Source organism: Lynx rufus, unplaced genomic scaffold (genome assembly GCF_022079265.1).
Source record: "Lynx rufus isolate CCGP_SWC_20201006 ecotype Redwood Valley unplaced genomic scaffold, mLynRuf1.p SCAF_11, whole genome shotgun sequence".
Taxonomy (NCBI): domain Eukaryota; kingdom Metazoa; phylum Chordata; class Mammalia; order Carnivora; family Felidae; genus Lynx; species Lynx rufus.
In genome coordinates, this window is record NW_025814825.1 from 18,448,767 (window position 1) to 18,461,312 (window position 12,546).

A 12,546-nucleotide genomic window follows, 5' to 3' on the forward strand; every position below is an offset into this window, starting at 1 on the left:
AATACAATTTGATGGGAGCTTGAGGGAGTCACCCAAAACTACACATAAAAAGAATCAGATAATGATAGGCTGTTGGTTTTTAAATACAGCTTATTAACTCAAACCCCTCCTTAACAGGCAGTGGAGACTGTCCGTGCAGGGTGTGTCCTGTTATAGACATTTTCCTAGAGCTATTTCCACCCCTTGCCCTCGTATCTGATTTTATGTACTTCAAAATGCCATTAGTTCACTCGAGTGACTTTAGTTCTATTGACAATGTTAATTCTCTGCCTGTACAAACCAAAGGCTCCTCGGGATAAGCTGATTTTTGTTTATTATCTGACAAGACTCAAGATTACACTAAACTGATTTTGGTATGTATCCCTTCAACCTAATGGTATTGGACTTGTCCTCTCAGCTTAACCATTGGAGTTGAATGCCTCCTTGTATTATATTTATACCCGAAATAAAAGTCACACGCCATTTAAAATTAGCTACAGTAGTTTGCAAAAGGGTGTACGTAATTGCGCAGGTTTAAACTATTAGTAGATTGAAAAGTGGGTGTGAGTGATCGCATGTGTACTTTAGCTAAAACTATTTCCAAGTGCAAGTCTAAAGATCTGTTTCTCTTCCAGCACATGTTGAATTTGTTCGTGCCAGGGCTGCTGACGGTTTGTGGCCAGCACTGTGTCACACAGGTCTCAGGAGGTTTGAATCAATAGGGTCCTATATGTTGACACTGCATCATAATTTCCATTGTCCCTCTCTATTAGACTTAGCAATCACATGAGGCAGACTGAAATAAAAGAATAAATTCTGAACAGAGAAAAAGTACTACTTTATAAACCTGTAGGGAGGGAAAATGGCCCTGATTAGAACTTACATCTATATTTATGTGTGTGTGTATGTGTGTATGTTGCTAGACATAATTATATATATATATGTATATACATATATATTATATATATATACACATATATACACATGTATATATATATAAACTCTGTAAAAACTCTGGGCCCATTTCATTCTGGTGTCCTTTTCTGGTTCTTCTGCCCAGGATCAGCCGGAATAGAAACAAAACCAGGATGATCAGAAAATGAGGTTTTGTGCACCAATTCTAGCCTACCATATGGAACAATTCAGTCTTGTCGAAAACATAGTCTTGGATGAATTCTTGCTGGTCACCATTTGCTTTACTTTTCTGACACTGTTTTTTTCACGCCTTTTGTAAAGGAGTCCTCCTTCTCTGAAGATCTTTCTGTCTGCACAGTCTGACCTTACATCTCTCGAATTCAAAAGAAGACAACTGTTGGAACAGAACGTGACTTTGCAACAACAGATCCTCGATGATGGGCCACACCTCCAAGGAGAGGTGCCCCGAGCAAGCAGGCCCTGCTGTTAGAAGGCAGATTTTTAAAACTGTGTGAACATTTTAATATATTACTACTCCTCTGGGAACTGGCTACTTTTCTTCCCACTTCAGAAAACACATAATGGGACTTTGTGTTTCAATTTAACGTCCCTTGAAAACGGAAATCTTTCCCCTTATGAGAAAAAAAAAAAAAAAAAAAAACCAGCAAGGAGGGAGACTAAAGGCAAAAGAGAAATGAATTAGGCAGTCTCCAAAGAGCATTGGCTCAACTGGGAAACTGCGACCAAAGCAAAGCTCCATAATAATATAATGACCTTTAATGAGTGTCTTGGGAAACAATACGGCCCTAGCATAAAAGACAAAGGGCAAAACCCATCAGGGCTCTGCTGACACTAATTCAAAATGATTTTCAGAACAACTAAAGAATGTAAGAGAAGTAATCTGATCCGCCCATCTGACCTCACTTTGATTCAAGGGCCCTTCTCCTGCCATTTCTAATTGTCAAACCCTCTACATCTCACATCTGCTCATATTTAATGAAAAGCCCACTCTCGCCACTGCTCTTTGAGTCCACCAGCTCTGTCAAACGGGCACCACCCAGCCCCACCACCAGCAAGGGAAGCCCAGGGATTGCTATTGGAGCTCTGCCAGTGGAGTTCTGCGTAGAGATAGACATTTTTTAATTGGAGAAGAAGGGTTTATGTGGGCGCATGAAGGGGCTCAGGTTGGAATGGGTTTTTCTAACTTATTGTTAATGGTCAAAGGTGCGAGGACTCACACGGGGTGGATGAAATCTTCTTTTGTTTGATGGTGTGAGGACGGCGGGAAGACCGATGAATCAGAGGAGGCGACCCCCACACCCCACCCCCGAGCTGTCAGTACCAGTTATGGCTTCAACACACAGCCCAGAGCTCCATGTTTTCCATGGTGGGGCTCATTTGGGAGGGCGGGAAGGACGACAATCTCACGCACAGGATGTTTCTGAGAGGATGGGACAATCCCACCCTAAGTTTTTCTTCCCCTGGCCTCCGTCAATGCTGGGATTAAGTTGCAGAGCTGAGAAATCCCTCCAATTATGGTTTCTCCTGTATGAAATGGAAATTACACACACTGGGTATCATGAGCCCCACACAGGGGACACACATTTTGCTGTGATTGGTATGGGTGGCCAGTGCCAAGACACAACCGCATACAGCCCGAATGGCTCCTTCCTTTTCTCCACTGACTCTCTAGCCAAGGTTTTAGAGCCTAGTAGTTATCTGAACACAGAAAAAGTGGTGCCTTATGCAGACGGGTAACCCCAGTGGCTGGTGGTTACTTTTGCTGCCATCAGTCAAAGATGTGGCCAAACTGTGCCACCATAGCTCATTCCTTTGCTCCTCCCCCACTAGCTCCTGTCTTTGAACCCAGTGTCTTGCCACACATAGTAGACCAACAAATTCCTTGTGTGGTTGTGACCGAGTTCACCTTGCAGGGTCATGGGAACTAGCAAGAATTCTCACAATGAGAATAAAGGGGTAAAGGTTCACACTGTGGCATTTGTATGAAAGGAAACTTTCTTCCTAGGATTTTAGGCTAATGTGGTTGGCACAGTCCAAAATCCCTCTCGATACGACCTCCATTAGGTATCACTTTTAAAAATGAATCCTGTTTCTTGGCACTGGTCTGGAGGAACAGTGAATCATGAAAGAGAAAGGATGATTAGCTCAGTCCTAGATATAACTTTTCCAAACACCTTCTAAAACAGTTCAATGCACAGATTGTGCCTCAGTCCTGAATAGCAAGTTCAAACACCAGCACCTGACATGGCACACCGCTCCAGGGTATACAGTGAAGTCAGGACTCCTTCAGCCCTGGGAGCCTCTATGGATCACTGTCCCACAAGCACCCCATGCTGGGACCATCTTCAACACCCACGCAGGTGAATCAGCAAATTCTTCGCGAAATGCTCAAGAGGGAAGTGCCCTTCCCTTTCCCTCAACCCCTTATTGTCAACATGAATTTACTCCTGCTGGTGAAAGTTTATTTCAACCAGCTCTGGGCACTAAGAAAGAGAGAGAACATGTGGCAACATGGTTACCAATAAATGTGTCGGGTGCTTTCAAGAGGAAGGGATGAAGTACAGAACACAGAATTATCTTCTACCTCTCATGCTACCAAAAATGTGAAAATAAAGTTAGAGCCACACTTGAAGACATCTAAGTCCTCACAAGGAAATACAACCTCTTCTGCCCTTAGATGAGGACCCATATCTCCGCATCTCGGTGTACAGACTGGAGCTTCCAGTAACATCACCAGTGAACCATGTCAGTGAAATACCGGCAAAGACCACGCTGAAGAACAAGGAAGAGGGAGATCTCAGAAATCTGGTGTATCTCAGTGCTGCCAGCTGCAAGACCTTGGCCAGTTCTTTAACACCTCTGAAATTGTAAGTGACAAAGAAGACTGACCTCAAAGCCTGGTGCAAAGGACTCTGGGAAATCATGGCGGTTCATGGCTTACAGGTTTTGTATTTTGAAATCACAATGGCTACAGGAGACCTTAGTTCAACAGAGGGTTCTATTTGGGGGAAAATGATGATCCTTTGAACTAGTCATCTGAGAAGAGCCCTAGACTTCATCAGTCAATATAGGTTTACAGATTTAGAATACTTGTTCCTAGAACATAGGACACAATCTGGCACTGGAAGAATGAGATACAGGTTAAAAAGACAAGGAGGAAGAAAGAAAGAAAGAAAGAAAGAAAGAAAGAAAGAAAGAAAGAAAGAGAAAAGAAATCCACATTCATCCTAGCCCTGTTGTGTTTTGGAAATGATCTAAGCTCACTAAAAGCAATTGAATGGTCGAATTGGTTTCTTCTCTCTACGTGTTTCCTCTCCTTCCTCCCTGCAACCCAATCCAGTGTAGAGTCTTTACCCAAATATGAACATAGACATTTCCACACATCTTTGTAGTCATAGGGTATTTGATTTGCTGTCACATTAATTTCCATTTATATTTATTTAAAGGACAGAGAGAGGGAGAATATCACTAGACTAGAATATCACAGTTCTGCACACCAGTACCGGGAGAAGCACAACAAGTTAACAGAATGGGAAGGGAGCCTTCCCCAGCACGTACACAGGGACACAGGCAGAGAGGACAACATATCAGTCACCACACAAGATCACACTGGGAAGAAAACATCAGCTCGACGGACTCACAGAACCACAGGGCACGACACAAGACGGGGATGATACCACAGACAGCACAGACATGGAACTCCGTGTGTCGGGGTTAAACTTACAGGCACGGAAACTGGTGGAGCAATCATTAACAGAGACAGAAGAAAGTGGGAAGGTTCTCTCAAGGGTGTCCATGTTACCACGCACACGGCCTGACATGCACGAGCAGTCACGCTCAGAACGTCCGCAATCAAAACAACATGCCCGTCTCATTCTCTTGTAGATGGACATCTTGGCTATAACCATGTGGTTGGATGGGAGGAGAGGAAGAGCGGTAGTTAATGGCAAGGTCACACACAGCAAGGCAGCTGGAAGGGAGCTAAAGGGATTTAACACAGGTCTTAGTTCACATTAACAGTCTTGACCCAGAAAAAAATGCAGAGTGACTGCTGGTAACAGTTTGGTTGTACATCAAAAAACAGCAGCGAAAATATAAATTGCCTTTATAGTTCCCCAAGGCTGTTGTGTATTATTTTTCTCCCCTAGGTAAAGCGGGTGACTACAGGAAAAGGGCATGGCTGATTACAATCGGGTTCTCGGATGAGAAGAACAACACGTTAGAAGACAGCAAAAATGTAACCGACATTTTTCCCCTGGCGCAATTAATACAGGAGGTCAAAATATACACACAGCCAATCAATTAATTGCTTATTTGGTATAATAAATGGTTTTTGCGAGTTGCAAAATATGTAATATGTAGGCTTTCTAATTTCCCTCCATTTCTGGGCATTAGGCAGAGCCTAGGACAAGCTTTCATCAAATTAGATGTGAAACGATTACATGTTAATATAGAATCTGAGGATGCCTCTGCTGAACTTCCCCAGAGTGAGTTTACATGATGCCTACAGGAATTTAAATTTACTCTTGACAGAACAAATATCCAAATCTGTCCATATAAGAAATGCAGCTACTCAAGGCTAACGCTGCGTATTTGACATTAAAGGCAGTTCACAAATAAGAAATCACCAAAAGCATATGAGATGTTGGTCTATTGGAATGCATTTAGCTACTCATGGGTGTATTTTCTGCTTAAAGCCGGGAGCATCTGAAAATCGCATCTGCTTTTCTCTCCCCTACCCCCCAAAATTCAGAAAGCCATCGGGCTATTGGTTAATCACAATTTTTTCTAATATAGGAAATGTCGGCCAAAATAGACCAGAGGTTATAAAACATGAAATAAGAGATTAGGTCCCATGTAAAATATCTTACTTATATTTACATGTAACATTGATAGCTCTTCTAAACTGATATCGTAGGAGCCCGGGGATCCAGCTTGAGTGTTGACCTACAAAACTTGCTGGACATCACTGTAGCGGTTCTCAAAAACACTTCACCCTTATCCTTCAAGCCAATTTATATTTCAGTCCATGAAGCCTTTTTGTGCCTCATTTTGATGTTACAACAGGCAAACGTGTTTGCTTATCACTTAGCATGACCCAGCCTGCTTCTCTCACAGGATTGGAGAATAACTTGTGTTTATTCCAAGCATCATAGCCAAATAGCAAGGCTGAACTGGAGAGGTGTTATTCCCCGCGCCCACACCTTCCATTTTAAAAGTCATTCTCCCCCCCTCTTTCTTTTTCTTTGTGGAGAATGGTTGCACTCTTACTTTAAAATATGGCTTGTGGTTTTGCCCTCTTTGAATGTTACAGTCACCAGGAAGAGGGGTTTAAATCTCTCAAATGGGTCAAGTCCTGTTCTAAGACCTTTATGACTTGCCATACAGTATATTTGTCAAGCAGGGGTAACGTTATGATTGTGAAGAACAGGCACTGGGGGAGATGAATGAGAGATTCATTCCTGTAAACTTGGCTCCCATTTTTAGTGACATGTTCTTTTAGCATCCTCACTAGCTGGTCGTTCAGATCATCACCATGCAGCCCCAGCCCTCTTCAGTGTGTGGCACATCATTCCTGAGCTGAGCTTTTACAAAAAAAAAAAAAGGAAGAAAAAAAAGAAAAAAAAAAAAGTTCCACTATAGCATTTGAATTGGAAGACTTTAGAAGGCATGGTGTGAATGCCCAGACACCCCAGACAGTAGTAGCTTAAGTCAAGAAAGAGGAAAAAGTCTTCAGCGGAAGACATAAAAATAAAGTTATTTTACATGCATCCAGATTTGTTGTACAACCTGTAGACCGCTCACTTGTTTCTTGCTTAGTTCTTTTACTGGAAATATTGATTTGTGATTTACACAGAGGAGGGAAACAAAGATGATTTTTTGTTTCACTGTAAATAAATTGTTTTGAAAAAAATTTAATCAAATGCTGTAGCAGAAGAGAAGCCCATCAAACTCTGAAACGCTATGCTTCTCATTAGCAGCAGTCCCTGGTTTTCATTTCCATACTGCCATTTTGGGTCATACACAATAATAGAATCTGACACATTTATAGGGAAAGAGAGTTCTTCTCCATATACCCGTCTTTAAGGACAAGGGGAGGGAGAATGAGGCGGGATAACTTTTGAAATCATTCTGTCAGAGGTAAGCCCATCCATCCTAATGGGTGATTTTCAGCCTCGTATTTGATAAGGGCTTCGGGAGGAAACAGAACCTCAACCCAGTGTCTCTCAGGAACTGTTTGCAACTGTTATTGCTGGCTGTTCTGGAGACCATGCATTGTTCTAAAATTTCATATTGTTAGCATGCAGGAACAGGCTGAAACTGGTAATCGAAGCAGCAAAAAACCATTTGCTATAAGAAGATTAAATGTTAATTATAAGCAGTCACATTCCAAAGCAGCATATGCATAAAAAAAGCAAACATGCTATTACTCGTCATTCCTCCCCAGTCATCATTTTTACACTCACACCAAATACAAAATAGAAATCTCAAAAGACACACAAGCACCACCACAAAAAAACCAGCAAGAATGATCAATGAGAGGCTAAAAGACAAGACAGAAACAGTTAAAAACAATTGAGCCCCACGTGTTGACAAACCTTTGTGAATTACAATGTCTAGACCAAGGTGCCACCGACTGGGAGGGTGGCTCTCGCTCTACTTCTGGAATAGTCCATTTTCATGGACACCCCCGCCCCTCAGATGTCTTCACCTACATACACTTCCGGGTCCCCCTTCTTAAAAGGAAAGGCCCATCTGACCTCCCTGCTGGTGGAGTGATTCATTAGGATTGATGGGTGTGCATCCCAGCCAGGAAGAGCTTTCTGCTGTGCCCTTACACGAGTCATGAACATGAACAAATGCTTTAACTAAAAACGTTTGAGGATTTCCCTGCTTAGTGGTAGCTGTTTCAGAAGATGTGGGCATTCTGTGTGTAAAATTATACTCTCAAGTTGTAAAATAAAATTATATCAAAATTAAGTCTTGGACCTCCTGATTTGGAAAATACCACCCTTTCAACTTTCTCTGGTTTCCTAATCCTCCAGGTTTGTTTTAGTGAATCATGGATACTCAGAACCGCTGGTGTTTCATTTCCATTTCTCCATGATTGTTTCCTTTTCTGGAGCTGATGTAGGTTAGAAGGTTAATTTCAGATATCAGAATGCCACTTAAAACTACCAAGGTTAGGTTTCAAAGAACAACGTTAAAAGTTTCGGTATTTATTTAAAACAGAAGTAAGTTTCTTAATCTACTCCCTGGACACATAAAGTGCCCTCTCACCTTTGGCGTTTGCTGGTTTTCTTTTTTACATAGTCACCCAATGCTCTCTTCCCAAATCTCAGTCCTCAGAAAAGGGACTTTTCCCCAGGATTTCAATAATACAAAGTGGATCTATGAGGACATCTAGTGGATCTATGTGGAAGAGCAGCTAGTCGACAGATCACCTGAACCAGCTGGCCTTTCTACGAAAGGGAGCGGGAAAGGGGACCCCGTGTGTCTCCAACAATTGAAATCTGTGCATTTCAATCCAGTGGTTCTTACAAATTACAATGGATGTTTAGGGGGCAGTGGGGGATGAGTGAATTCTAGGAGATGGTTCCAGAGTGGTCTAGAGTAGCAGCTTGCAAATACACTGGCTTTGTAGCCATGGCCAGCAGAGTGGGACCACTTCAGCACCAGTTGGCTGGGTCTCCTCAAAGCTCTGCTGCAGCTTCCTGAGACAGGAAACAGACAAGAGCGTGTCTCTGGTAGGTGTGAACACTGTAGCTACTTGTCATTCCGTCTTAGGGCTTTTGGAACTTTATGTTCAATTAATTGGCCCCATAGGCCACCTTAACTCTGGGAAAGCAGAAATATCAGCCTCTGGGGACTCAGTTTTCTCTTTGGCCCACATCACAAGGTTCTTGTTCTTGGGCCAGTGCCACAGATTCAAAGAGGTTATGCGGTTGCCAAGAATTAGACCCTGGGTCTCACCTTCCTCCAAAGAACCCTGTCTTAGCAGTTTTACAATTTGAGAAAAAGCTATTACATGCTTTCCTTCACCACAATGAAGTGGATATTCATCCAATATTTCCATTATGACTTCCTAGTGCTATTTGTAGAGATAAAATACAAGTATTTCCCTAACGGACATCATCAAAGCTATCTGTTTACTCCTAAAGTGTTTAAAAATGGAAGATGGCTCAGACGTACTCTTGGAGCACTTTTCCTATATTTTCAAAGGTCGTGATCATGAGAAAGGAAACCTGTAGAGAAGTGGCTGCTGTAGATGTGGCTCGGTTACTGCTCTGTCCTTGTGTCAAACTGACAATCAGCTGTCAAACTCAGGTTCTCTGCTGGCTAGCCCTTCTGCGCCAAGCCTGGAATGAAGAAGGAGTTGGACTCCAGCCTGTTCTCAGCACCATCTGCCTCCCGCATCAGCGACCAAATTGTCAGCCAATTTCCAATTGCAGAATCTTAATTTCCAGGGTGGGTTGGAAGGGGCAGGAAAAGCAGCACTGGACTGAGAGGTTCAGGTAGAGTTTTCCAGCTGCTGGAGAAAAAGTATTTTAGGTTCAAATGGAGCAGATTCAAAGGAAGACTAATGTGGAAGGAAAAAAGAGATAATCTGCCTTTCACTTCACAGATATTTTTTAGGCTGCAATCACAGGGTTAAAATCAATCCAGTGAAGGAAGGATTAATTTGAAGCCTGACCCTGAGGCTGCTCTTGGTAAGCTCAGCAGCAGCTAAAGTGATACGTAAAAGTATCCATGGAACAAAAAGTCCACTGAGGCATAGCGTTTGAGACATTTGTTTGATGTGATACTGGGAATCAGAGAGCATTCTTTCCAGTCCTGTAAATGAGGAATAATGTCTTCACTATGCAAAATTCCTCCTATTAGCTTCTGCAGGGAGAAGAAGGATCTTCCAGGTGGTTTTCCAAGATCAGAAAGAGGGGAAAGAAAAAGCTAGTTAATGTCAGTAGCACTAAGTATATGGAATTAGTTGATATTGCCCTCAACACCACACCGTGGTTGTGGAAGGCAGAGGAATTTGGCACTAGAGTTGTTTGTTGATTGACATCATGTTTTCTGTCTGATTCTGAAGGATCACTAGGTACAGGAGGTGCCTCTGCAGGTATGAAAGTGGCACATGCCTTCGAGCCACCCTTCCAGATGTTCTGCGGATGAAGGGAGCCACACAGTCAACTTGGGCAGTGTTGTGCGATGAACTGAAGACGTCATTCATTCGTTTTGTTTGTACATTGAGCATTCTGTACCCTCAAACTCTGAAGACTAGCCAGAACCAGATGACCCATTTGCATGGTACAAAGGCAATGAGAGTTCTGAGTGCTGAGACATCTCCAAGTTCCAGGACCATTGGATTCAACTGGTCTGCAGGCTGGGTCCCGTTTTCAGTAGAGTCTCATGAGCATGTGTAAAGATCCGACGATGCTCACTGCTGGTGCCACTGAACGCAGCATTGCTTTGAGTCACACATAGAAACCCTGGCCCTAAAATTGCCACATCTTGTGGGTGAGAGGGGTCCTATTCTGTGAGTAAGTTAGAGGCTCAGAGACTTAACATTTACTTGTTCAGACTTCTATATAGCTCACTAATGAAATGGAACATTCTCCTTGAGTCATCTTTCCTTGAGTCATCTTTTCCATCTTAAACAAGTCAATGGATCTTCCAAGATGCCTAACACCCATAGAAGAACTGGGTATGTCCTAGTGGGTACTGATTGAAAGAGAAACTTTAAAGCAAGGGAACTTCATAGACTGTAGGAAATAATTACCACTGGGGAAATACTTGTCTCCAGTAAGGCTGTTTAAGATACTTACACTCCCAAAGTTTGATGTCCAATTAATTCTTTAGCAAGCACTTTCTCATATAGAGAGGTACATATATTATAATAAATACATCACTCTCTCTATAAAATATTTCTGTGCTTATATATAAAAATGTTCATTTTTACATATAAAGTACTGGTACATATCATATATATATCACAACACAGGAATATATATGTAGCATGTGTGTTTCCTTCAGGATAGGAATTCAAGCTCAGTAGCAGAGACCAGATAAAATTTATCAAAGGCAAGCATGACAATGACCCCCAATTGACGAGGCATCTACAGCTATAGTGGTAATTACCTCAGCCTACTCAGCGTCCCCTAAAGGTCCGAGACAAGGCCTTCAAGAGAAACACTGTTGTCAAGGTCTTATTTTCAAATGGAAAAATAAGACAGTGCCAGAAGCTGGCAAGAGGCTGGGGGGATGGGAAGATGAACGGAGGGCGGTTCCCTGCTCTCAGGGGTCTCCAGCTCCAGGCTACTCTGCAGACCATGTTGGATGAGGGAGTTGGGGCATGATGTCACTGCTACATGCAACATAAATACCAAAAGAAAAAAAGAAACTGAAACTGTACAGAAAATAAAAGAAGTATCTCTTCTAGAGAGAAAGACAGGGGGAACTGGACTCCGGGCTCCTGGGAACCCGTTTTACTCACAATATATCACTACCAGTGTGCAGTTAAAATAGAGTAGGGGCCGTATTCCAAGGCAGCAAAGAGGAAAAAAAATAAATCAAAAATATGTCAATGATTAGAAGTTCAAGAAAATTCCTTCAAACACATCAATTCAGACATGACTTGTCCCCTAGGAGTCCACCCTTTGGCAAACTTTTACAGGCTGGGGGAAAAAATGTAAATCATTAGACCAAGTTTGTTATACAGAAGAAGAAAATGGGTAAATAGTAGTTTCTGAGAGCTTGCTCCTTGGCCAGACAGCTGAATTTGACTCTCTTCCTTGATGGAATGCTATGAAGAAATAGAAAGAAATGCAAAAGTTAAACTATACTACCACAGGATTTCCAGATGGAATGCCCACACTCGAGATTGCTCCAGATAGTATGGCATGAAATGTTCAAGGTGAATGGGGAGGGTGGGGGTGGGGAGGGGAGGGGAAGAGCTAGGTTGGGAGGGGAGGGTTAGGAAGCTGTGGATAAAGACCACTGACTGTCATCAGCTCTGCCCTCATGGAGATCAGCTCTGCCCTCATGTCATCAGCTCTGCCCTTGTTCCAGGGTGAATTATGATCACCTGGCCTAACAGGTTTGGACAAATGACTGTGTGGGTGAGCTGCCCTCTCCAACTTGGGGCACCAGGCAATGTGCATTCAAAGGCACAGGAACCACCCCCACCCCACCCCCACCCTCATCCCCGATGCATTATTCACAACCTTAGCTCCTTCTCTTGAAAGTTTCTTTGCAACCAAAACCTATCTTCTCCAATTTCCTGACTTGCCTGGTATGCATGGGGAGGTCCATGTTCAATAGTTCACTTTATTCTGACCACTCCTTACACATACACATCTGCATCCTGCCCTCTGTAACACAGGCGGCTATGGTCTTTTAATTAGGAAGAACAATATTTGGACAATTTTGATCGTTATCAAACATTAACCTCACAGCCAGGGGCCTCTATGAGATGAGCCCAAGAGGGAAGGGGGTACAGAGAGACAGGGGCAAGACCCCTGTCATGCTGGCTCAGCTCAGAGGCAGTATTTCTGAAGCAATCCATGCCGTGCATGGTGAGAGATCACACCCTTCACTAGCTGGAACCAGCTTTAAGGGGAATGAAGAGAATAA

General features: G+C 42.8%; 1 protein-coding gene across 5 annotated transcripts in view; it reads right to left on the bottom strand.

The window, feature by feature from the left end:
- The window catches only part of KCNMA1 (potassium calcium-activated channel subfamily M alpha 1), a 731,687-nt gene that overhangs the window by 115,625 nt on the left and 603,516 nt on the right, over positions 1 to 12,546 (bottom strand). The window lies entirely within an intron of this gene.